The sequence below is a fragment of the Acomys russatus genome, chromosome 25, assembly GCF_903995435.1.
Source record: "Acomys russatus chromosome 25, mAcoRus1.1, whole genome shotgun sequence".
Lineage (NCBI taxonomy): Eukaryota > Metazoa > Chordata > Mammalia > Rodentia > Muridae > Acomys > Acomys russatus.
Window position 1 is genome coordinate 45,457,926 of NC_067161.1, and position 27,249 is coordinate 45,485,174.

A 27,249-nucleotide genomic window follows, 5' to 3' on the forward strand; every position below is an offset into this window, starting at 1 on the left:
CTCAATAACACCCAAGATTGTTTTATGATGCCACCGGCCAAGGTGACAGCCAGCTTTCGGCTCCCTCCTGGGATCACCTGTGAGCTTGATCTCTGGGCATTAAAGTCTTCTTTGGGGTTCAAGTATCAAGCTCCAACTTTATGGGCTTCCTCCAAGTTTGTCTCCTTCATCTTGTCCCTTAGCTGCCTTGCCTGACTGTGTGTTTGCTTCACTTCTAGGCATTTTGAGTACCTGTCCCCCTTTACAAGATACCGTGACTGAATCCATCATTAGAAATTGTCCTTGGAAATCTCAGATTTTAAATTAAAGCTTTGATTTTAATTATTCTCTACAATTAATAAAAAAGAATTACAGTCATTTAGCTTTTTCCTAAAGTGTTTCCTTTAGGCCTCTCTCCTATAAACTGGTTCTTCATTAAGACATATAATTTATTATTTCACTAATCCTAGCTGAAGAGGAAATGAGCCGGATTCAATATTAATCCACGCTGAGTCCCAGTAATTAACACATCTCTCCTTGGAGCCCACTCAAAGTACCTACCATACACAGTTGTGCGGCCAAGCAATAGTTTTGAAGGATGTTGGCCATTTTCCACATCATGAGTCTCATTTTGCCCCAAGTAATAGTGAAACAACACATTCTCAGACCCACGCAACCCTGTGTGCACAAGGTCCGACCACGCACTTCCAAACAAAGGCAGCACTAAGAGGCCTGCTCAGGTCCTCTCAAGGAGGCAGATGCGACTGAGCACCTGTTCGTGAAGGGCAGAGTAGCAAAACTCAAAGCAGAGTATTTTCTGGGACGAATACACTGAAGGGCCAGCCCACAGCTTTATCAGCTCCTCTTTGATTTTTCCTTTAATAATTTTAATTAATTTACGTAGCAGATGACATTTGGCATTGTCACAGACACTTTGCTTTGGTTGACTCCCACCGCCACCACTTGGACCCTTCTGTTTCCTTCCCACCCTTATGTCTTACAGGTTCTAATTACCCTGCTCAGGCCCACGTCATCAGCCCTTCTCTCAATTCATGAAAAATGCCTTTTCATATTCCCACAAAAATACACATAAAAAGAAATTTAAAACCAGGATCCATGTCTGAATGAACACAATATTCACTCTCTAATCAAGATGCAATAATTTCTTACTTAATGTAATAATTTCTAGTTATATTAATTTCCTGTGAATTATTCTTTGTAGCTGAAAAAAGTTTTATTGTGTTCATGTTTCACACTTTATTCTTTAGCCTATTCCTTGCTGTTATGAATAGAGCAGCAACAAGTGCAGGACAAGTGCCACTGTGGTAGACTAGAAATCCCCTTAATATATGCCAAGGAATGGTGTCTCTAGGTCACGTGGAAGTTTTATATTTTGAGATCTTGAAGCAGCTCTCAAAAAATTTGTTTCTATTTTTGCAGCCTGGAACAATGAATGTTCCTACTCAGCCACCTGTCTTCTTCTTCTCAGTCCTAGGGACCAAGCTCAAGGAATGATGCTGCCTACCTTTACTCTGGGTCTTCCCAGCCCAGTTAACTCAATCAAGACACATGTAGACAGCTCCTTATCTCACAGACGATTTTAGATTCTTTCAAGTTGATAACCATCATCAACTATTACATCACCACCCTTTGTCAGCTTGAAACCCAAACACATCACTTTTAAGACATAACCTTCCATCCCCTATCATCATGGCCTCCAACAGTTCTGACACTGTGTGAAAGCCTAAGGACTAAGACTTCTCTCACAACCAAGGTGATCGCTCAACTATGACGTCCTATAAAAACAAACAAAATTAAAAAAAAAAAAAAAGATACAGGCTCTACAACGAGCAATAGCCTGGTATAAGCATTCCTGTTTTCAAACAGGAAGAAGCAGGACACAGCAAGGAAGGACAGGGACAAAGCAGACTCGGACTCAGGGAAAATTACAAATAAAATTGGATTACAAATGAAATTGGATTCCGAACGGCTTTGGTAGCCCCACTCCATGCTCAGCTCTGGCGTCTAGAGCACACACAGCCTCTCCCTCTCAGACCAACTCCACCCCATGCCTCCACTTTCCTCGGCCAATTTCCCACAGCCCTGATATCTTCCACATCCCAGAATCCTCATTCCAAGTTAATCTTTGCCTTTATAACTTCACAGAATGGAGAGTGGCCACTCCCCTACTTCTTTGCACACTCTGACCCTGCCGCACACCACCTGACCTCAACTGCTCTCCATGATGCCTTCAGTCTTGAATCTTTAATATGTACAAACCCAGGAATATATATATATATATATATATATATATATATATATATATATATTTAATGCTATGGACTTCTGCTGCCAGCTCAATGTGTAGTCTGGCCCCTGCTGACCACAGATCCATCAGCTTCTCTGTGTGATTCTTTGAATTAAGACAGGGTTGTCTCCCACATACTCTCACTCATCACCACAGAAACAAAACTGGAAAACTTAGAAAAGACTAATACATATATGACTTTTTTTTTAAGTAATAGAAAAAGAACAGAGAGAAAATAAAATGGAGGTAATTGTTTAGCACGATAATGACAAAGACTTGCAAAACGGATGAGAAATTCAAGGTTATGGAGATGGCTCAGCAGTTAAAAGCCCTTGTTCTTAAAGAGGAACCAGGTTTGGTTCCCCACACCCACATGCTGGCTTCCAACCCGCTGTAACTCCAGTTCTAGTGGGGAGTGATGGCATCTTCTAAGCACCAAGGACACCAAGCAGGTACATGGTGCACCTCACATGTACACATGCAGGAAAAGCATTCTTATGCATAAAACAAAATAAATTTGTTTTCAAAGTAGATGAAAAACTTCAGTGACTTCAGATAACCTGCACATCCCAACCAAGATGAGTGAAAGAGACCATTTGCCTGAAAGATGCTCTTGGAAACAGCCAAAGTAGTTCTGTAAGGTCTAAATCGAATGACCCAACTCTTACTTAATATTTTATTACATTTAGTTAGTTAGTGTGTGGGAAGCGGTAGGAATATGTGCAGGCCACACAATCCTTGGGTGGAGGTCAGAGAGCAACTTGTAAGAAGCCATTCTCTCCTTCCACAATGTGGGCCTGGGATTACCACACACCTCTACTGATCTTGCGAGCCCTTTCCATTTTATTTGTTTTCGTGTGTGTGTGTGTGTGTGTGTGTGTGTGTGTGTGTGTGTGTGTGTGAGCTCTTCCCTCCATCGTGGGTTCCAGGGATCACACTCAGGGGCTCAGCCTTGGGCAGCACTTTTCCACTGAACTCTGTCTTCTGTCTTTCCCCTTACTCTGGTCCACTTGCTCACAGAGAAAGATTTCCCGATTCCGTAATCCACACAAGATCATGGCGACATAGGCCCTTAACTCCAGTACGCGGAATGCAGGGGCTGACGGATCTCTATGAGTTTGAAGCTAGCCTGACCTTTACGGTAAGTTCAGGCCAAGGATGCACAGTTAAGACCCTGTCAAAAAAATCAGTGCCTTCAGGACCTGGTTCGTGTGACTCTTTCCATCCCAGTCTGTAACTTTCTCCTGCTGTGTGTTCCAACCACCGCAGACATTTCACCATTCACAGATGGTGAGGGTCAGTTTGTGTGATTTGCCTGAACAGGCCTTTCTGCCTGTAATTTGTTGGCACCAATTCTCTTCACCGGCCCCTTCCTCTGTGGAGGCTCTCAGACTCCACATTACAGACAGAAGTGCCTCCCACCCCCTCTGACCCATGGCAGCCCACTCGCCTGTCACACTCTAGTAGTACCTGTTCCCTGCTAGTCTGTGATTCCCTTAGGCACAGAGCGTGGATTTTATTTAGATAAATAAAATGATGGGCATCCCACTAGAAAAGATCTGGTCCTCAGTAAATATAGAAAAATATAAATATTACCGATGGAGTCCAAGTAGAAAATACAGGTCGCCAAATATAATGAATTCATTGTCCTCCACTGTGCTGACTGTGGGCGAGGAGGACAGATTGATGTATAAAGCTAAGCAAGGGGGAGTTAAGTGATGGAACGCCATGTTCAAATAATCTGATCTTGAGGTAAAGTGAGGAAAGATCACCTTACTCTGAATAAAATTCTAAACACAATCGGTTTCTGAAAGTTTTCTTCGATTTCTATGCACCTTTGCCATCATTGGTCTAATTATGATGCAAACTAAGCTCGTAGCTAAGAAGAGATGAAGCTATTTGCGGCCCCTGCTAGCCTGATCCAGAGCCCCCGTGCATGGTTTTTCTCCTCCTGTATTGTGCCATCTCCTGCCCTGGAACTGACTTCTCCTTGAAAACTGAGACCCAGCTCTGGCCACTGAAACTTCTTGACTATTAGAAGCATATAAAACAATTCTCCATGGTTGCCTGTCCTGAACTGTGATACCATTATCCCCTTATGGACCAATTGGTGTGAAATCAGATCCTTCTGGGGAGTGGGGAAAAAGAATAGCAAGAGAAGATTCTGGCTCTGAGCTTCACAAGACACAAAAAATGTCCAGGAGTTCTGCAGGAGCCTGTGCAAAGTCTGGGTAGATTCTGTCATTTGGCAAGAATTAAATAGAGCCTTGTGTCCTCCAAGATTATTCTGTTACCTTCAGGATTAGGTTACCTGTCATTATATTTAACCTATGGGAAAAGGCAGCACAAAGCCGTGCTAAAGATGTAACAGGAAGCGTAAAATAAAGGACCCTCATGTCAAAGAGACGCGAGTTTCCCACAGAGAGCCGGTGTTCAATGAGTTCTTTCTGCTCCTGCCTGCTGCCCCTGAAGGGACGTCAGCCTCTGAGGCAAAAAAAAGAAAAAGAAAAAAGAAAAAAAATGCAAAAACCGGCAGCTCAAACCTCTCTCTGACTCTGGATAGACACAGGTGCTCTGGTCCCATTCATTGGCGAGGTAACTGTGCACAGGGGTGCAGGAAGAAGAAGAGGGGGGGCTCGAGCTGACCTTATCTCGCTTCATCTGTATGAATTCCAGAAGGCCCTGGGGAACTTGAGATTCCTAGGCCCCGTTCCCGTCTCACGTTTCCTACTGCAAACCCCTCCAGCTGGCGGGATGTGAAAATAGGTACCGTTTAGCTGCCTAATGAAGTCCATATGCGATTGTTGGAACTATAATTGACACTTCAGCCTCGGGATCTGCATTTTGCGCCGGACAGTTTTCTGCTGCCTGGAGAGGCTGCCTGCTGGGAAGACTTCTGTTTTCTAAGCTTCTTTGCCCGGCCTGGAATGTAAGGGAGATGCTTGATGTACTTAATGTCAGGTTATAATAATACCTATATGGTATGCCCATTAAATATAATAACATCTGTAAAGCAAAGTGCCAGGCCCCCAGTGGCACTGTCAAAGTCAGAAGGGTTATTTACGATTGTCTGGTACTCACTTTTCCAGGCTCCTTTCTCGGGACTCTGCTCTTCTCAGGGGCCTGGCCTGGCATACCTTCACGTTGGCCCACTCTGAAATGGCCATTGTTCAAGACAGACATTAGATGCCTTCATAGTATAGTGACTACATATGGGCCTGCAGGGTAGAACGGGATCATGGCCCCCGTGGTCCAGGAACTGGTTTTATCTCCCCAGCAATAAAGCAAAGTTTCATGAGGGTGAAGAGTAGAGCGTCCAACGGCAAACTCAGCCCCTCTCTGCGACATTTAATCCGTTTAACTTTGAGGACAGAGTTGTTGCTTGATAAATAGCTGTCAGCTGACTAGACGCACAGAGGAAGGGGGCTCAGAGTGACTATGTTTAAAGGCTCACCATGGGGACTGGTTAAGATTTCAGTCCCCTAGAAGACTCATTTAGAAATTCTGTTCTCCATTTAAGCAGCATTGTGTTTAGTTACACACACACACACACACACACACACACACACACACACACACACCCAATGGATGCAGCTGGGTTTATTCAGCTGTTAAATCCTGAACATCCCTATGACTCATGTAAAAAGAAGTCTCTCAATAGATTTTTGAGCCTTTTGAGTCCTGGATTTCTTTTTATAAGTAGGAAAAATATATTGATGAAAAACTACAAAATACAAAGGCTAGTACAAGGGAAGACTACAGGGGAAGTTCTGGTCTACCTTGGACAACTTAAATAGACTTGCCCAAACTGAAAAATTGAGGGAAAGGCTGGGAATATAGCTCAGTGGTAAAACACTTACCTAAGCTCTTTCACAAGGCCATAGGTTCAATTTCCAGTGGGGAAAAGACAGATAAGTGACAGAGAAAATGTCAAACACCTCAAGTTTCTATGTAACACACACACACACACATGTACATATGCATGTATACACACATATGTCCACACTCTCTTACACATGTATTGATTAAATATGTAAATAAAATAAACACATGGTTTTGGAAATGACTGGTGTAACAGTACATAACTGGCAAAGATGGATGACGTCACCTTTTGTCTAACACATGGAACTCACAGTTTTTAATGTCTTTTTTTTTTTTCTTGTTGGTCTGTATAGACTAGAACTCATACATTTTCTCATTAAGAAAATGAAACAGTGGTTATTTCTATAGATAATAAGAACTAGAGTTGTCTCTAGACTTCTATACGTTGTTTAGAGCACTTCTGTGGTGCAAGTACATATTTGAATAGATTCCTGTTCATATACTTTAATGCATACAGGTACACACAGGTGTACACACACACACATACACACACACACACACACACACACACACACACACACACACACGATAAGGACTGCTCTAAAAACTGGACAAAGATCACAAATGGCAGGTCAAGACTTGACACGTGGTGCTCCCTAACTCCAGAAGCTGTGTTGCTGGGGAAACTGATTTTTTGATAATGTTGAGGTTGGAGATTGGAGCAGGGTTCTCTACGGATTTAAAGCTAGAGACACTGACTCCAGAGTTCACTGTTCAGTTGGAAGCATCATTCACACAATGAAGAATGGTGAACACTTTTATTCCCAGCACAACTGTGCTCTTGAAGCAGTGTCAGAATTGTCTGAGTATTCATAGCCTCAGGAAGTGGAAAGGGAATTCCCTATACTGTTTCTACTGTGTACAAAAATCAGGTCTAAATACTTAACAAGTCTGTCACCTTCAGTGGAGAGAAAAACTATAAGGAACATTTGGTGTCCTAGAAATTGAGAAAAAAAGCTTTATTACTGTTGTGTTCCCAATCCACACCTCGCTGTTTGGCATATTTTTAAAAAATATATCCTTTGGCATCAGTGGACCATTTCTAAGGTTTGGTGTAAAGGTCACTAGGTCAAGTCCATAGCCTCTGCTGCCCTCTGCATGCCATGTCAGATGTCTGTGACTTGAGTTTAAAGTGTGATATAAGACTTGTGTCCCTCACTCTAGGAGGGGTGGCAGTGTAAACTTAGAAATATTTTCCTTATATTAGGAAGTTCAAGCCATTGAGAACCCAAGTTGGATAGCCAGAAGGGCTACCTCAGAGCATGGAGTTAGATAGCCAGAAGGGCTGTCCCAGAGCATGGAGGGGGCCCTATAGATTCCGGGAATGATCTGCTCTTCAGTTTCAGTCATGGGAGAATTTTCTCCTATTACTCCTGTTCTTCAGCCCCACTGGCCAGCCTTTCACTCCACAGTATATTGCTGCAGAGTGAGTCAGTGTTTCACTTATCCAAAGGTCCAGTGTACGGGCTTGTAATGTAAGAGTTCTAGGAGTTGCCTTTGGGGAAACAGACATTTGCATGCCCTATCCCAAATCCTCTGAGCCAGAAGTTCTGAAATGGGGCTATGGAATCAGATTCTCACAGATTCTCCTGAGTGAGTTGGTAGTGGAGCCAGACACCCAATCTTTACTGGTCTTGAAAATAGCAGCGAGGTCTTGGAATCAAGGAAGCAGTGGCCTAGTGAATTCTTATTTCATGTTTCTCAAATCTGTTTGCAAGCCTATAATAATCCATAAAATTTGAATTGTTTGTGGAGCACATGCTGATTTAATACAAATGTCACTAGGCAGATGCATGGGAGCCTAGAGTTTTACTCTGTGTTTCTATCTTCCATTGTCATTTCACATACAGGCAGATGCCACTCATGTCTAAATTGTCTCTTTTCCTAGGCTGTTCTCATTACTCCCAATGGTGACAATCATTATTACTTACTATACTGGCCTCTACCTCTACACTTTTCCCCTAAAACCTCCCACATTAATAATGCAAGAGCTCAGAAAGCTTCAATTTTCTTTCAGCAGAAACACTGATGGTTGCCAAAGGTACAAAGGAGACCAAGGGTCCCTTGACTGGATTCTCAAAAAGATCTTATTTTAAACTTCCATGGAAACAAAGCAAAGTCTGAAGTCATACAACCATAGCACATTAAGCCATGAGTACACCCCAAGACTAAGGTGGACGATGAAAGAATGGATGGTTTGTGACAATCACTGAGCCATCTCCTGGAATTAGCTGGCTCATGGCAGCAGATTCATCATTTCTTCGGGTTCTACATTTAGTGATAGCCCTTTGGCTGTTTGAAAATAGCTGGAGCAGGGGTATCGCCAGAATAAAAATGAGCAAAACACAACACATCAGAGCTTCCCAGATGAGCATGCTGGCTTGCCAGCACACCGGTGTGTGGAGAGTGGAGGAAGCCCTGAGTGAATGTGTAAAGAGAAGATAAAATCCTTAGTGAATATGTTTGTTGACATGGGTCTGATCCAGTGCCTCAGACCCATAGAAATGACAAAAACCTTCCCAATATAGCTCAAGCTCAGAAAAGGCGAAACTTCCCACTGGTTAGCAAATGATGACAGGGTTAAACGCGTGTGACTGTTTACAAATGATTGCCCAGTGCGTGCTAAAACCAGTAGCTGCAGCCTCCTTCTCCCAGATAATTACAAACTGAGCTAGCTCATCTATACAGGCCTCCCACCAAGACTACATAACACCATTTCCCCCCATTACTGCACATAATAAATGTGCTGAGGGGGCTCAGGCTTGTTGTATATAGCTGTCCTCTATCAGAATCTACCTGGTCCTGCCAATCCCAGCCCTTGTGCGTGTGTGCTTGGGTATCTGTCCTTTCTTTCTTCCCTTGCCTCCCTGTAGTGAAGTTTTTCATAACCCAAGCTCTGCTGAATAGGGTGTCACAGCGCCAACATCTTGGTCCCATGCACTTAGCTCCCCCCTCCCCCCCCAGTGACTACCTTCCTGATAGACCTGAGGCCTGAAACGTTTGGTAGCGCACTTAGAAGGTGGAGGCAAGAACGTCACGATTCCAGCAATGACCTAAGCAGCATAAGGAGTCCCTGTCTCTAAAATCCCAATAAAATAAAGTAAGTATTAAAAAAAAAAAAGAAAAAGAAAAAACAGCCACTTTTCCAAAAGTTCACAACTTGCCCTAACTTTTAACTTAGTTAAAATTAAAACATAAAAGAAGACGAAATGAAAAAAAAAATTAAGTGCATCTTTATAATCATCTTTGGGCCAAGAAGCAGCATTCTGCATTTTATGAGCTCCCTTCAGAGTTTTCCCACATTCCCTATCCCAGCTGGAAGCCGCTTCCTTCTCTACACCCCCACAGCACTGCCTCTGGTAATGCCTGCTCCATGCCTTTCTGTCGCTGTAGCACCGTATAGCATTATGTAGCACTTTGGTCCTCTACAATGGACCATATGGGCTACTTCCAAACCCTTCGTACATCTGCTAAGTTTCTTTCATCGCCAATCCTTCTTAAATCATCCCATTTTCCTTATGTTTCATTTATTTGTTTGTTTGTTTTCCTGTTGAGAAACCTGAGGTGTACTGCGTGGATTTCTCAATACCTGTATATTGCTGATTGTGTACTCGTGCCACAGTTTAACACGTCTCTCTGCCTCCGTACTTCCTGGATATTAGCAGCTGCACCTAGAGGCATAATCTGACTTTTGTCTGACGTTTTGACAAGATGGCTAGTATTTTGGACTCTCAGGAACACAACAGCACATAATAACCGGTTATTTTCTTATGGTGTTCACTCACTGATGCCCTGAGCCTAGATCCATTCATTTTTGAAACATTTTTAAATGACAACATCCTTTCTATTTCTCTCATTTCTTTTTTTCACTGATAAGAAAACTCAGTTCTACACAGGTTCAGGTTAATATGAAGAAAGAATAGCTGGTTCTTCACTCTTACTTATTGGTTTTAATGAAAAGTTGATCCCCCAACCTCATTCTTAGCTGAAATATATAGTTATATTTTAATAAGTTAATAAATGGATACTAATATATCAATCCCAATAACTAGTATTATAATTAACAGAAAATATGAGGATAATTCCTGCCTAAATCAAGGACAACATAAAAAATGTCCTTGAACTCATGGTAAAACTGGGCACTTCCTTATTCTTATTCTCAAAGTTCTGGGCAACATTTAGGAAAACAAGAAGCTCAATGGCTAACAACTCTTGATTTTCTTTGAGGAGATCTGGGTTTTATTCTCAGAACCTATCTGGTGACTCACAACTGTCTGTAACTGTAGTTCCCAGGGAATCTGATGTCATCTGTGACCTCTGCAGGCACCAGCCATACATGCTGTGAGGAGATACACATACAGGCAAAGCAGTCAACACATATAAAACCATCATACATGTGTGTGTGTGTGTGTGTGTGTGTGTGTGTGTGTGTGTGTATTCACAGAGATCTTCCTGCCTCTATGTCCCAAGTGCTGGAATAAAGGATTTGTGCATGTGCTGGTCAAAAGTAAATCTAAAGAAGAAGAAGAAGAAGAAGAAGAAGAAGAAGAAGAAGAAGAAGAAGAAGAGAAGAAGAAGAAGAGGAGGAGGAGGAGGAGGAGGAGGAGGAGGAGGAGGAGGAGGAGGAAGAGGAGGAGGGGGGAGGGGGAGGAGGAAGAGGAGTGAACTTTGAGCAAGCGGAGGCCAAGCTGTCATCTGAAGCCTGTGATATGCTTGTACTCTTGCCATATTCTAGAGAACCAACTCAGAACAGTGTTAAGACAGTATAGGAATTTGGGTGTATACAAGAAAAAAGATCCATATATCTATGAATCAAGTATATTTACATATGGACACAGCAACCAGTTACAACACACAATGGAATAAATTTCTCCATTTAGAATATATAAATAGAAGATAGGAATAAATAGGCTTTAAAAATGCAGTCTCTTTGTGCATAGAAAGCTTGGTACAATTCAAAGGAGATGAAAGAAATCTGTAGCAAATGAGTTCATTCCATGTTTAGCTAGAAAGACTAATGAACGTTTTTCTGTCCAGTTAACCTACACACTCACGGTTCTAATAAAAACATCAGTAATGTTCTAGATAGGATTTGATTATCTGATTCTAAAGTTAACCTATGCAGGACTAGAAAGGCAAGAGTTCCAAGAATAATTCTGGGAATAGAGGTAACAAGAGCTGTGCTGTAAGCTGTGAGTAAGAAACAGAAGAGGGAAGTGACCCCAGCAGACTGAGAATACCCTAAGTGTCAGTGTTTAAGACTGATTTATACAGGAACAGTTCTCAAAGACTGCACATAGTTCAGCAAAGACTTAAGTGAGAGGAATGGTGTCTGACCTCATTCCTTGAAGTGAAATTTAAAGTATAAAGTATTTCCATTTGATTACTAAATATCTAAATAATCCCAAGGGGGATCCCTTTGAACAAAGAGTGAGTTAGGAAGAGAGTCTCTTGAAAATGTTTCAGAGCCAGGCCTCAGAGGGACAGCATTAAAGTATCTTCTTATCTGGCAGCCCAAGGGAGGGCTGCAATGAATTGAAAATGTAAGGAGGGAGATGTTGGCCATAGGAAAGACTTGAGCAAAAGCAAAGCCAGGTCTGTCCCAGTGAGGGTCGTCTGCGAAGAGCGTCCTGTTGACGGCTCCCAAACACTGGGGCAAGGCAGAAGTCCCCAAACTGAAGAACTGGGTGGGCCATGATCATTCTTGGTTCACAAAAAACAGTTCTACGACAGGAGCGATGGTGCACACTTGTAATGCTGGCACTCAGGAGGCTGAGGCAGGAGGATTGCTGTGAGTTTGAGGGTCATCCTGGGTTATATAGTAAGTAATATCCCAGACAGGGCTACATAGTAACATGTTGTTTCATGAATTCAAAACTTTTTAAAGATCACTAATCATGACTAATCTTCCCTTTGAAACAAATAGAAACAATATATATACATACATATATGGATATGTTGAAACATATGTTTCAATTTGTATGTGTATGTATGTATATGTTTATCCATATGTATGCACACATATACATTTATGTATATATGTATATGTGTGCATACATATATGTATGTGTTTATACATATATGTGAACATATATGTTGAGATGCTTTTGGAATCAATATTTATTATTTGGAACGTGCATAATATTCACATGTTCCTGCATATATGTACAGACTATTTTTCCTTTGGGAGTAAAGACTCATGGCACAGTATGAAATTCAGCCATCTCTTGGTAGAAAAGTCAGGGCAGGAAAAGGCTAGGCTGTGTGTGCTCTGGCCATCTGAAATCTGCTTCCCAGAATCCTCAAGTCAACTCAACGCCCGTTGTAGATCTATATTCTCTGTTAGGGACACAACTTGCTGTGTGGAAAATTAACTTATGATTGCCCCTTGAATGTCAGCTGGTAGGCTCCATCTCTGGCTAATGCTGGTAATTATACAAACAGGCTTCTGAGCACAACCGTATGGCTGCTGCATACGGCATTTACAGTTGTTATAATAACACAGCGGCCAGCCGAGCAGCGCAACACCAGCACACCTCTAACCTGCAAGTGACCCGCTAATTAGCAGCTGTGTGAGGTTAACAGGACGAGCACCTCATCTAGGGAACTGTGTTATTAGTGTAAACACTGACCCTGGTAAATGGGAAAATGTATGCCAGAAGGAGCCCTGAGCTAGTCAAACAAATGGGAAAAGCACACGCTCAACAAAGCACATAAAATTAATAAACGCCCAAGCAGGAGAATCCGGGGTCCTTTCTGCACAACCACTCCCACCAGCCCTGAATCAAAAACGATAGAATTAATCTCTGGGTTTGGTGCTGTGGTTGACTGTGTCAGTTTCCAAGGTCAAGCAAGCTCTCTGCTCGGGCTCCGCGAGTGTCTTCTCTTCTCCTGAGGGATTATTCTGTTTAAGCCTGCCCTGAAGCCCCTTTTAATTTCCCATTTGGAACCTTCGTTTTGTTTCCTGAGCTCGGAAGGCTGTTCCTGTGTAGTCACATTGTTATCGATTCTCAGTGTTGGAAAGCTAAACGCCTCCTGAGAGTTTCCCCTTTCCCATCCTGCTCTGAAGCTCGGTGTGTGGTGTGTCTGTTTTAATGGAGGCCCAACTTTGCCCAAATCTAAGCCGTGCTTAAGGCGTGGTTCTCAACCTTCCTCAATGCCTTGACTCTTTGTTTCCTCGTGCTGTGGTGAAGCCCCAACCATAAAATTGTTTCGTTGATACTTCATAGCTTTAATATGGCTACTGTTATGAATCGTAATATAAACATCTGATATGCAGGATATTTGGTGTGTAGATCCCCCGGCCCTCTCTTCCCCCACCCCCCCAAAAAAGGGGTCACAACCCACAAGTTGAGAACTGTTGTGCTGGAGTCAACCGATTCATGGTTGTCGATTCCTCAGAAGTGAGGCTTACAACAGAAAGGGAGCAAGCTTCCTCAAATTAAAACAAGCAAACAGATTGCACCTGGAAGGTGGGTGTTGCCATGACCTCTACCTCACTGTCTCCTTCTCAGACTGTCTCCCCTGGTCTTTCTTCCTCACAAAACTGGATGACCTTCTGCTTTTCCTTGCAACATGTCTATCACTTATAATGTCAAGAAGGAAATGAAGACCAAATTAGATGATCCTTTATTATAGAATCTAATATTTTTTTTTAACAGATTTTTTTTTTCGAGACAGGGTTTCTCTGTGTAGCCTTGGCTGTCCTGGACTAACCTTGTAGACCAGGCTGGCATCGAACTCACAGCGATCCACCTGCCTCTGCCTCCCGAGTGCTGGGATTAAAGGCGTGCACCACCATGTCTTTAGAACTGCGTCACGATTGTGTTGCTCCAGTGATATGCTTCCTGGGCTGTGCTGCACTGCCTTGTGGACTATGCACGTGTGTAACCCCACTGTGGCCAGTCAGGAATGGTGGTGGTGCAAGCCTTTAATCCCAGCACTCAGGGAGGCCAAGGCAGGCCAGAGAGTTCCTGGTCTACAAAGTGAGTCCAGGGCAGCCAAACAGCCAAGCCTACACAGAGATACCCCATCTGGAAAAAAAATAGTAACAACACCAACACTCCAGGACTCATTCCCTTTCATTGCATCTGCTGAGCCTTGTGTCCTGAAAGGCCCAGTTGTCCAGGAATGCTCTGCCGCCCACGGTGCTACTGGGAAACAGCAGGACCGTCAGGAGGTGGAGCTTAGAGGGATGTCTCTTGGCCATTAGAGGTGCTGACAGAGCTATCTGGACTCAACCTCCTCCTTTTTCTCCTTTTTTGTGTTCCAGCCATGAGGTGAGGATTTTTCACACTCACCTTCTATGATGTACTGCCCTACCCAAGTCCCGAAAGCAATGAAACCAACCAACCATGAGTGAAAGGGCTAAAATCCGGAGTAAAAGGAGCCCCTTTTCCTTATATGCTGGTTATTTTTTTGAAGTAATAAAAATATTACTATTCCATTTGCATTTTATGATCGTGTGTGTGTGTGTGTGTGTGTGTGTGTGTGTACACACGTGCATGGCGGTCAGAGGACAACTTCCTGGAGTTGGTCATCTACTTCCGCCATGTGGTTTCCATGGATTAAATTCAAGTTAACAGGCTGCATGGTAAGTGTTTTTACCCAATGAGCCATTTCAATGGCACCAGAAATTTTGATTTAAAGTGAGAGACTTGAGGCTTCGAGAAACCCATTACTTGTTCAACATTTCACTACCAATGTGAATCAAAGCCAGGATCTAAACTGTGTGGAGCTTCCTCTAAAACCCAAGTGCTGGTCTCCAACCTCAAGGAATGCCCACATCTGGTCTCCTCACATGTACTGACAAATGGCTGATTTCAAGTGACCTCTTCGGGCGTATAAAAATATAAAATGGGGGACTTGGGTCTATTCATAAGTTAGAAAATAAAGACAATTTAAATAATGTAGCTTACATTTTGTGATTTCATATTTCTTATTTGCAGATGTTTTTGAGGTGAGTTGGAGCTTAGAGTTCAAGGCAGCTGCTATGTGTTTTTTCTTCCACTTCTCTCCCAAAGTTCAGGAACACAGCAAAATTATACAAGAAAATGGATTCACAGATAACACAGAGAAAGGAGATGGTGGTCATCGGGGACAGTCAGCCAGCAGGCTTCTGGCCTTCAGAAGTGGATCCTAGCATAATAAGGAGAGGACTGAGTATTCAGGCAGGAATGAGTCCAAGGTGATGAAAAGGCCACCTCCTAGAGGAATCCCGTGGGTCTCTCCAGATGTGGGTGGCAGGTATAGATGTCCACAATGAGGCCTGGCAAGGCAGTGGGGAAGCACTTGAAAACTTAGCCCTGAATGGCAGTTCTTCTTGCCCACTCACACTTAAGACTAGGAAACCTACAATATCCATCCATTTCCCTAAATAAACAAACTTCCCAGGAAGAGCTGATACCATGGACATCTGACTCTATGCTTGGATGACCTTCACATTACAGAAATCAGCCCCCTTCCACTCCGTCCTGGGAGAAAGCAGGCTTCTCCTTTCTCAGAAGTCTATGGGCCAGGCAGACCTTGTGCACAGGAAATCTAACATCGATCTCACACAGCCATCAGCAGGAGTGTTCATCCTCACAGCCAGGGCAACCAAAAGCTATGCAATGAAAACTAGTAACATCGGAAAAATTAACGCCACATGCATAAACAGAGATGACGTCCAAAGAATCAGGTTAGCAACAGAGCAGATAAGATCAATATGTGCTTTGCTCCTGGTACAATTTGACGGAAAATGTATTGATTACAAATTGGATGCTGACAAATGAAAGCTCAGAATATCAAAGTCTTGGAAAGGAAAGTAAGATTATCAAAAGAAGATACCATGGGATGTCTAGAAGACAAAGCTAGGAGTCAGAAGGGACAAATACAGAATGAGGAATACAGGTTGAGTCACTTCATCTTACTGAGGGAAGTAACAAGGAGGCTATGAGAAGAAGCCAGGGGTGGGGGGCCGAATTGTCAAATATATAATGAAAGAAACTGAGATGGAATATACAGTCCCTCAGAATAAAAAACTATCATGTGATGACTAAGATAAATAAAAGGAGACCACATCTAAAAAAGTGCCCTGGAACTGAAGAACAGCATGGATTTAACAAAATAAAGCCTGAAAGCTTCCAGAAGAGAAGGAGAAACAAGATCACATCTCCCACAAAGGAACAATTGAGTTTCCCATGAAGACCACTCACTCTTGGGCAACATCGCCTTCTGGGTCTGAAGGTAGAATTTAAATATGTATTTTAGAACATTCATACATTTACGGGATGATTAATAGGACAGCAGAGCCTCAACATTAGCTTCTTCTTTGATTGCTGTCTTAAAGTCTTACACTAGTAGGGTTCATTTGTTACAGTTACCAAAAACACACTATCACACACACATGCACAGAGAGAGAGAGAGAGAGAGAGAGAGAGAGAGAGAGAGAGAGAGAGAGAGAGATTTCCTTAGCTTGTATCCCATGTCACTATTCTGTTCCCCCAACCTCCCACGGTGGTATGGCATGAGTTCTCATGTCCCCTTACGCTCCAAGGCTGCCTTTGTTTTGTGATGTTCTTGATAGTATTGGGGAGAGCTGTTTAGCCATCTTGTAGAGTAGCCCTGTATTAATATGTCTATGGGTAAGGCTCCCCAGACCCCCTCTGGGGAAGAAATAACAGACCAAGAGCCGCCATTCTCATTACATCCCACCTAAGGTTAGTCCGGTCAATGTGATTGGTTGCTATTGATGTTGACCCTTGACCACCTGGCCAAGTGATATTTGTCATATTTATACTGTAGAACTTCTCTTATTGTCTCTGTTCGAAGGGTGAAAATTTTTCTCACCTTTATGACAGAAGAGGCTCTTTATAAATTATTTGTGATACTTCTGTTTAGGAGGTTTGCCTCTTCTTTTCTTGAAAGAATTATTTCTTCACATTTGTAGGAACTCATGGATATTGTTTTATACTTTATAATTAGTCCAATATTACTTTAGCCATGGGAGCCACCTAGCTACTTTGAGTCATCTCCCATGGGCCTGGGATATTACTCTGCCACTGTGTGTTAGTTATTGCACTGGCTAGTTTTTGTCAACTTGACTCAAACTGAGAAGAGGGATCCACAGTTGAGGAATTCCCTCAACCAGTTTGGGCTGTGGGCATATCTGTGAGGCATTTTCTTGATTAATAATTGATGTGGGAGAGCCCAGCCCACTGTTGGCAGTGAAAACCCTGGCAGGGACTCCTGGATTGAATAAGAAAGCAGGCTGAGCCAACCATGCAAAGCATGTAAGCAGCTTGCTTTTCCTCTGTGCTCTCTGCTTTGGCTCACACCTTGGCTTTTTTGATGAGGAATGGTACTGTGTAAGGTTACACCATTTCCCTCCCCGACACACATTGGTTTGGACGTGGTTTTATCACAGCAACAGAAAGCAAACTAGGACTGTTATATATTTGATTCTATTCTTGGTTTGGGACACTTCCTTACTTGTTACCACCACAAAATAGACTAAGTTCACCATGGAGTTCCCAAAAATGACTATTCCTTCAAGAAACCTTGCCCCTTTTATGAAATAAATAGTATTAGAAACCACTTGGCATCACTGCTTTCAGGCTTTCTGAGCTGGCAAAGCCGTGAACACTACACTAGAACAAACTGATGCACTTATATACACATTTGTAAAAGTATTTCTATCTATAAACATCAGGTTTCCAGTGTACTAAACATGAATCTATGCTATTGTCTCAAATTATAATTTTATAGCATGTAATTGTTTATCTCCTCCCCTCACATTTTGGCAAACCCTGATCCTGGCCAACTCTCCACTGATAGAGCTGTTTCTTTTCATTTACTGGGTCATGTTTTGTAGACCATTATTTGATTTGCCTTAGAGAATATTCCCTGTGTCCTTTAGAAAAAATTGTATTAATAGTCCTGTTGTTAGATGAGTTCTCAGTAAGTGTCCTGTTGCTCAAACTGATGGATAACACAAACTGATGGCTAGCAACAAGTCCTAGTTGGATTTTATTGCTGTAAAGAGACACAGTGACCAAGGCAACTCTTATAAGGGAGAGCATTTAATTGTAGGTATCTTACACTTCCAGAGGCTCAGTCTGTTATCATCATGATGGGAAGCATGGCATCATCCAGGCAGACATGGTGGTGCGAAAGGAGTTGAGAGTTCTACATCTTGACTCAAAGACAGCAGGAAGGGACTGTCTCACTATGAGACTGGGAATAGTAGACCTCAAGGCCCACCCTCAGAGTGGTACACTTCCTCCAACAAGGCTACACCTCCTCCAACAAAGCCACACCTCTGAATAATGCCAATCCCAATGGGCCAAGCACTCAAACACAAGAGTGTATGGGGTCATACCTATCTAAACCATCACATTGGACTCCTTGGGCCCCATAGACTGGTAGCCATAACATGATGCAAAATGCATTTAGTGCAACTTCAAAAATCTTCTTCTGGAATTAATCCCCTATAAAATCAAAATCAAAAATCAAGATCCAAATCAAAGGCATGTTGTTTTCCTGCCTCAAGGTCCAGATCACAGAGCTGCTCTCCATTTCTGGATTGTAGTTTATTCCACATATAGTCAAGTTGACAGTCAAAACATCACAATCCACCCCTTGTCAATTTGATATACAATCATATCTCCTATGTCCAAATGAAAGCAAGAAAGAGGTCCTAACAGCATAAAATATGATATATCTATCCCTGACATAATATTACCATTACCTAACATAATAGATCAACTGCAAATACGTTATAAAGTTAGAATTGGTGGCAATGTCCCTTGTGGAACATCCTTTTCACAAGATGGAAGCTTAGCTGGTAGGATCTTGCCTTGGGAGGGGGAGGGGTCACCATTTCCTTAATTCCATATAATATCTTTAATCTGTTTATCTCCTTGAACACAGGATTTAGCTCCATTCCACTTCCTGGTGCCCTTTTAATCCTTGAATCGTACATTTTATATTTTTCCTTTCTCAGCTTGTTACATTTCATCAAAACACTCTTCATAAGAAGGAGCCATAGGACAGAGTCTATGCTAGGCTGTTTTGAGATTTCCTTTGCCAATGCAATTAATCTAAATCTATTCACCTTAGCCTCAAGTAGACTCTTTGGACAGCCACATTCTTTACCAGAATATCACAAGAATGATCTAGGCAACATACTAAAATTCTTCTCCTCTGAAAGCTCTTGAGCCAGGCTCCCACAGTTCAACTCACTCTCAGGACCACTGTTTTCCATGTTCCTACTAGGATGTTTAAAGCATTCCACTGCTTTCCTAATCCAAAGTCCCAAAATCTATATAACTCCAAACAAAAGTATAGTCAAGCCTATCACAGCAATACTCCAGTTCCTGGTACCAGCTTCTGTTAGGGTTTTATTGCTGTGAAGAGACACCATGAACAAGGCAACATTTATAAATGTTATAAAGCAGAACGTTTCATTGGGGCTGGCTTACAGTTTCAGAGGTTCAGTCGGTGGGAATCATGGCATCAACCAGGCAGACATGGTACTGGGGAAGAAGATGAGAGTTCTACATCTTGATTTGAAAGCAGCAGAAGGGGACTGTCTCACACTAGGAAGAGCTTGAAAATAGGAGACCTCAAAGCCTGCTCCCCACAGTGACACACTTTCTCCAACAAGGTCATACCTCCTACTAATGCCACCCTATATGGGCCAAGCACTCAAACATGTAACTCTATGGGGGTATACCTATTTAAACCAACACAGATATCCTTTTCATCTTTCCATCTCCTGTATTTATCAAACACTCAGAGAGTGTTGCTATATCTGCTCTTCTCTGTTCACTTTTGTCCATCTTTGCTTCACATATCTGATGCTCCACCGTTAGGTTAAGAGCCATTATGGCACCAGGCAAAACCAATTCCTGGTCATCATATGCTATTGCTTCCTAAGCTCAGCAGTGTTTCTCAAGTTCCCTTAGTTCTAAATGATCAGAGAGATTTGAGCTTTTTTTCCCCATTTGTGGTCATGTTATAGCTCTCTCCCTCCCTTTACTTTCAATCTATCTGAGTCTTTATCATGTCTTTGTAATTTAGCGCATAGTTAAATCCCATCTTTACATCAATCTACTTTGCCAGCCTCAGTCTCTGTCTATTGTTATATTGAAATGCTCACACTTACTACAGAAGTATTTAGGTCAATATTGCAAAGTTTGTATGTGTTTATTTCCCTTCTGATTTCTCTAGGTCTAATCAGCATGTTACATGATCCAGTTTTATATTTTTCTTAGTATATCAGTTATATTCTTTAATAGAAAAAAAATCTGTGCTTACATGGCAGAGAGAAATCTCACAGAGCTCCACCCTTAGACAAAAAACTTTGGGCAGGTAACCATGGGAGAGGAGGAATTAAGTCTTTCCTGGGAAGTAGCCCTCTAATTGTTTATCCAATATAAAGTGGTAAGCCCTAAAATTATAAACACAAACAATATTAAACAGAGTTAGCACATTTTATATACATATATGTATAATTGTAATATGTTATATATATAATGTTATATGTTACATATAACATATCATATGAAAGTTTATGCCATAATATATGTTATATATTTTAAATATGTAACACACACACACACACACACACACACACACATTCTAATTAAAAGAGACCATTAATTTGAGAGGGAGTAAGAGAGAAAGAAGCATTTTCAGTGATAGCCCCTCACACACCCTGTGACAAGCTCTCTGCATGGCATCAATGCCTAATGTGTTTGCTGTCATTACTGTAAATCAACTCACCTCAAGTCCTTCTCAAGTTTAAAAGGTCAGCATGTGATTTTACTTTCATTGTCCCTGATGATGCCCTCTTTCACATCACCCACCGCTCTGACCAGAGGTCCTGCCACTAGGGCTCCTGTGAGCATCCTTGCACAGAAGTTCCATAGGCGACACCTTTGTTCGCTGTGGACTCAAGGCTGACAGGGTTTCTTTTCTCTTGAGACCAGCAATCCCATCACACTACACTCTGCGAGGCAGTTCCCACCTATATTCCGCTCTTCAGAACTCTCCCTTTGCTCCTCTTCTCTGCAGCTGAGTGGGGACATGCTGAGGTGTGAGGTGGACCAGTTTTAAGTCTTTTGTGAGTTGGTATTCCCTGAACTTCTAGACTCTATAGTCTGCCTGCTGTTCATTTGTGAAAACTTTTAACTATTATCATTTCAAATTATCTTTTTTTTCCTACTCTCTCCCCTCTTCTTATGAAATTCTTGTTGGTATGTATTTTACATCTTTGCAACTGCCCAATTATTATTATTTTTTAGATTTTTTTTTTTTTGCATTTTCCTTAGGGAGCTGCTACTGACATGTCTTCGGGTTCATGGATTGTTTCCTTACTCACTTCTCATCTGCTGAAGACCGAACTATACTTTCGTTATTCCTGCCACTCTGTTTTGATGTCTAGCACTACATTTTAACTTTCAGAGTCATTGTCTCTTTGTTTCCTTGTGGGTTCTTTCACATTGACAACCATTTTGGTTGCGCATCTAACACAGGTTTATCAGGTCCAATGACATGTGTCATTTCAGGATCTGCTCCTGACACTTGCTTTCTATCTTTAGTCTGTGTTTACAGTTTGTTGCCTCTTTTGGTTTGTTATTTGTCTGATTTTTAGTATGCCTCATAAATCTACTCATTACTATTCAAGAGATTTATACTTGTGTATAATAATTGTAGTCTTTCTTCTCCCTGTTGTATTGTCTTAACTCTCTCTTTGTCCCCGTTTTCTTCCCAACTCCCCTTCCTACATCCAGGCCCCTTGTGTGTAAGAGAGATTCCCTAAGTTTAAATAGAGTTTCCTGAACAATCATGAGAAAGTTATTTACTGGAGTGTACTTCGCAATTTTTGGCAAAAGTTTAGTAAAATGTATCAAGTAATATGAACTGGAAAAAAATAAAACCCTTTAGTCTGAAGCTTTGTGCAAAGGGTTAGACTGCTTAATGTAATTTTAGATGTGGATGCCTGAGGCCTCAGAGCCTTCTGGGTTCTTGTTTGTCTTTCCTGCTGTCTTTGGGCCTAAGAGTCTGTGCCTGGAGATCTTGGGGTTCTAATAGGCTTTTGTTTGTATGGATCCTTGTCTGTGCTGTGCCATGTGGTGCCACCATGGAAGCTTCCTGTCACCTTACTATTAAATCCAGTCCTTCTTCAGGCCAAGGTTCCTCAAGTGTCCTATAGAATTTCTTTCTCTCCTCCATGCGAGTGAGCAGCGAGGAGAGCAAGCTGAGCTGAGACCCTTTTACTTGACATCATAAGATGTTTCAAACCCTGACAGCACCCAGTCCAGGCCAAAAAAAAGGCCATGGCTGCCACTCCCAAGCTTTCCAAGGCCTCCAGATTTGGGCTAGTTACTTGAGCTAAGACCTCTGTTCTCTGATGGACCTAAGAGAAGTCATGGGTGTTAGTGTGTGAAGCTCTTCTTGTAAGGTCAGAGTGATAACTACCAAGGTCCCCGTGTGCTGGAGCCACAACCACAAGTCCAGGTGATTCCTTTTCATCCCATGTTTAATAACCTTAGTAACCATTAATCAAGTTGGAGAGTGAAATAAAGATATTCCCAGGTATGAATGGACTTACAAATGTTCCATAATCACAAAAGTAATTAAATGAGTAAGGAAGGGAGGTCTCAGGATGATAGGTGACAGACACTGGTCCACAGTAGAATAGAAGAGCCAAGGTGCCGAAGGAATGATTGTGAGGCAAGTAGCTTCTGTTTGGACAGAATGGACAGTCTGAGAAGATGGTATAGGCCAGCCATAGCATTCTTTTGTCAACAAGAGAAAAGAAAGGGTATTCAGATGCCAGGTGTTGGTAGTGTTGGTGATGCCGGCAGCAGCTGCCTTTAATCTCAGCTCTTGGAAAGCAGAGGCAAGTGGGTCTCTGAGTTTGAGGCTAGGTTGGTCTACAGAGTGAGTCCCGAGGCAGCCAAGGCTACACAGAGAAACCTCGTCTTGAAAAACAAACAAAACAAAACAAATAAACTAACAAAAATGGTCATTCAGGGCTGGAAACTGGGTAAGAAAAGCCTGATTGACATACAACTCCAATGATCATCTGTGTAATCTCCAAGTAACAAAATATCTAAAACTGGTCATTTTAAATGTGCTTCTCAGCTGGCTGTAAAACAGGGGACATTCTCAGGAAGCCTGATCAGAGATAATCCGTGACTCCGGCAGAAGGAACCCCAGAGCTCCTACCTAGCCTAAGGGCCTCCATGTACAGCCTTGAACCAAATCCTTACTTGTAGCAACTGCCTAGAAGGGAAGGAGACTGTGTCTAGGAATGTGTCTCCTTCCCAATAAGATGTCCCCTCACACCTGATAAAGAGTTGGATACAAAACCTTCCATGGATCTGAAAATCTAAGTAAAACAGAGCATGAGGTAGGGGGGCGCGGAGATGGGTGGAAAGTGGGGGTGTGGAGGGGTGGGGGATAGGCAGCAACATGAGCGGAAACTTCTACTCCAGGCAAGAAGACAGCAAAGACAATTTCCCATTACCACTCTGTATTCGGGTGAGTGGAAAAAAGATCCCCTTTCAAAACTGCATCTATGGACTTAGTTTTTGTTTGTTTACATGCAGTCGAGGTGTGAATGTGTTCTGTGAGCATGTCCTTCTGACAGAGTAAATAATAAACAAAAGTAAGATATTCATCCAAAGTATCGCCAAGCATTCTCACTGCCCCTGAGCAAGATCCTGTGGTGGGATCCTTTCCAGAGACGCTGCCCTGGCTGCAGAGCTCCAGGAGTCCAGTCCCCAACTCCACACACACACACCCCTCCCCCTGATGAGTTACAAGTGCATGCCAGAGCAAGTGAAAACAAGGTTGAGCTCATCTAAAAAACAGACAAAGGATAGGAGGACAAAAATAAAAGCAGTGGGAGAATAAGTCAAGGCAACAAAGAAGAGAAGTGGGGCTGCAAAGATTCAAGGCTCCCTGTTTTTCTAATGAAAACACAAGCACCTATCTTGAATGATTCTAAGAATAAGAAAGAATCTAAGATTATGGGGCTGAAAAGATGACTCTGAGGTTAGGAGTACATGCTGCTTTTGCAGAGGACCCAAGTTCTTTTCCCAGGAGCTGGGATCTCTTTCAACTCCAGCTCCCAAGGGGATCAATCACTCTCTCTCTCTCTCTCTCTCTCTCTCTCTCTCTCTCTCTCTCTCTCTCTCTCCCTCTCCTCTTTTTTCTTTTTTTTATTAATGTATGCATATTACATCTTAATGGTTATCCCATCCTTGCATTCTCCCATTCCTCCCTCCCTCCCATTCTCCCCTTACTCCCCTCCCCTATGACTGTGACTGAGGGGGACCTCCTCCCCTTGTATATGCTCATAGGGTATCAAGTCTCTTCTTGGTAGCCTGCTATCCTTCCTCTGAGTGCCACCAGGTCTCCCCAGCCAGAGGATGTGGTCAAATATGGGGCATCATACTTCCTGTGAAAGTCAGACCCCACTCTCCACTCGACTGTGGAGACCATAGCCTCTCCCTCTCTTAAACACAATTAAAAATAAAAATGTCTTTAAGATTATGACTAAATGATTAATACACAAGTAACAATAACCAGAGATATATGATTTTAAATGCACAAAGAAAGTATGGACGACATGGAAGACAGTCAGCCTACTTTGTTACCAGATTGTGAGCTCAGAGAGTTGCCCCACTAACAGTCCATAAAATCAACCTGGGTCTAGGATTTTTTTCTGCTGTGACAGATGACGCCTGGGAAAGGTGGGGCTAATGAAGGAAAGCCACCATGAGACAGCTAGGGCCAAAAGCCTGGTTTTCAACAGTCATAGAGTCCCTCTGATGAAGGCAAAGCAGCAAATGCCTGATCCCATCTCCCACAATGCACTGAATGACACCAACACCCTCTCAGTGCCCTGCTGTCCATCAGCTGCTAAATCTCTCTAGCTACCCTCTTTGCTAAGGAGTTTTCCTCTACTAACTTTGCAGCCTTTGTATATGGTTCCAACTTCACTGTCTGTCCTTCTCTCCTGCCTTGGAAGATGTTAGGGGAATCCCATTGTGCTGCTCAAAACAGTACAAAACAAGGCATCCAAAGCTCAAGGGGAAGCAGATTGATGCACAACTGTATCTCCACATTTAGAAGAGATAGGCTCAGAGGATGCAAGTCCCAGACCATCTTAGACGACAGACAGACAGACAGACAGACAGACAGAGAGAAGAAGAGCCAGGATGGAGAAGAGAAGATTAGGCAACATCTATTGGAGCAGCGGATGTGTATTAAGTCTGATCACTGCAAAGTTTCGTGGTCCCTTACTCCAGCCACACTGTGGTCCAGCATGACTCTGTCCATAGGCTCCTACACATATGTGTTTTGTAGAACTTACAAAGGTAAGAAACTAACCATATCTTATAAAGGCCTTTATCCACCCCAGTCACCCCATCGCCACCACCAGCAGCAGCGTGATTCTTCATGGATCAGCTGCTCCCAGAGAAGGATGGAGGGAGAGAGTAGAGGGCTGAGGGATGCAGTCACTGGGGGCATGGTAAGATGCATGTGCATGGTTCAGAGTCACCTTCACTTTTGTATCTATGTGTCACAGGAACACATTCCACGAGATACATTACTCGGCTCTGTGTCATTTTGAAATCAATATAGATCAGGCCTAGCAGCTGGCATGGGCAATTGCATGACTCAGCTCTATGAATACCATATGATTTTGCGTAGTGGTCCCAGGGCCAATGATGAGCAACATGAGATTAAGTCGAACATAAGAGAAAGGATGTACTCAAGACATAACACTAAGCCTGAGATGGCAGCGGGGGGTTGCGGGAGGGGGGGGGGTGTAGATGCTGGTGTTATGGACCAGTCATACAGTAAACATTTTTTATGAGCACAAATATAGTCTAAAAGAAGTATGGCATAGTAAACACATTAACTAGTAACAAATTCACATTTTACCACTGTCAGGTCCTAGGCGTTGCACTCAACTTTCTGTGTATTTTTATATGGCTGCCAGCCCAGTAAGTTTGTTTACACCAGGAACACCACACACATGTGTACATTGCAATATACTAGTGGCTACACTGTGACTGGGTGATGGAAATCCCAAGCTCTATATAATCTCAGGGGACCACCATGATGCTTGCAGCTTATTGTTGGCTGAACCGTTGTTTCACAGCACGAGACTACAGCTGTCCCTCATTACGCCCATCCAGGAATGAGACTTCTGGGGATGCTCCTGCGGCCACTGTGCATACCAGAAGACAATTTAGATAATTAGGCCCATCGGTGGAAAGCGCTTTTTATGTTTGTATCTGTGCAAGAAACTTTGATACGCTGTGTTAAAACTTTACAACTCAAAATGCGTTGGTTGGCATCCTGATGAACATCAAGCCTACAGCTTCACATAACAAAACCGAAAAAGTATGAAGAGGAAAGAAATGCTTCTATAAGAATCAACACAATTTCCATTACTTGTGCAGGTGGAAAACTAAGCTATGTATTTTTGTAAATTCTATTAACTGAAAATAATGTAGTCAAATTGCTGCCTTGGAAAGACATGAATGAAACAGTTTTGTGTGTATGAACACTGGGGAATTTTCTGTATAACTACCCTGGCACTGTGTTCATCAAGTACGCTGTATGACTAGTTTTGTGAGGTTCCTCTGCATTATTAAAAATTTTTTAAAAAGGAATTTGTTGCGCTTTATTTTCTCATGCATCTTTAAAACTTGTACTAATTTTTTTTTTTAAGAAATCCCCTACATTGAGAATGTATCTGGCCCCATACAACTTGGGCCCACCACTGTTATTAGCAGAGTGGTTACTTCCAAGTGGAAGCTGCCCCTCTTACTTTCAGGATGCAAATGTCTCAGAATAACACCTAACGGTTCTATGGTCAAATTCTGTCAACCATTCTAGGCTTAGTGCTCACCACTCCCTGGACTTGACACCAGGGTGCTCAGAGTCGTGAACTCCCCAAGACTTTTGACACCCTCTTCATTAACCAGCTGCACAGTCCTCATCCTTTCTGGGTTTTTGTTTGTTTGTTTGTTTTTTGGTTCTGCTTTTGCTTTTGTTTTATTTTG